Below are 881 nucleotides of genomic sequence, written 5' to 3'. Positions count from 1 at the left end.
GTTTCCGCCCAAGCCGAAGAGGACTCCACATCCATCTCGTGGGGACTCTGGGTACACGGCAGGGTAATAGAAACCCTGTGTGAGGTCCAGAGGAGCGTGGCGGCCTGATCCACCGCCCACCTCTTCCCGTCTTCAAACGCGACTTTTATAAGACGTATTTTCGATTCCTATTTTGGTGGCTCATTCACCCAGAGCATCCGGAGCTCTGCACCATGGAGCCCAGCAACCTCCACGAGACCGTCTGTGTTGTCTGTCTGTAACCGCAACTTAAGCAAGTTTTCCAGCCTACACCACTGCCATCTCGGTGTAAGTAAACAATCTTTTAAACTACCGCTACGCGTCCGTGCCTAATTCCAGCTCGAAGGCCTTCCCTCTCCACCCCGGCGTGCCCGGGCTGCTGGCCACAGCCCGCATGCAGCGCAAAAAGGGCTTGGGTCGCTCCCGGCCCGCACAATTACCAGGCAGAAAACAGTTAGCTGGACATCTTTATGAAGATTTTGGAGAAATGCAAAGAAAAGTAAGTGGCCTTATTAAAGAAGCATCGTATATGTCCATTGTATCAGATGGTTGGAGAAATATTAAAAATGAAAGCATAAGTAACTTTATGGTGACAAGTCCTTGACCATTACTCTATAAATTCTTAAGCACTGCAAAACATCACCACACATCCAAATACATAGCATTACAGTTCAAAAATATTATTCAAGAGTAACAAAGACTTGGTGGGATAACTGCCAACTGAATGCTGTCATAGATGGTATAAACTATTCAGGAAGGACAGACAGGGGAGAAGAGGAGGAATTGTGCTTTATATAAAAGCACCGTATTATAGCTCAGAGATCCAGGATGAAACTGGAGATTGGCCTGTTGAAAGTCTCTGG

This window comes from Alligator sinensis, unplaced genomic scaffold (assembly GCF_000455745.1).
Source record: "Alligator sinensis unplaced genomic scaffold, ASM45574v1 scaffold43_1, whole genome shotgun sequence".
Classification (NCBI taxonomy): domain Eukaryota; kingdom Metazoa; phylum Chordata; order Crocodylia; family Alligatoridae; genus Alligator; species Alligator sinensis.
The sequence above is the reverse complement of the archived record's forward strand: the minus strand, read 5'-3'. Positions refer to the sequence as shown.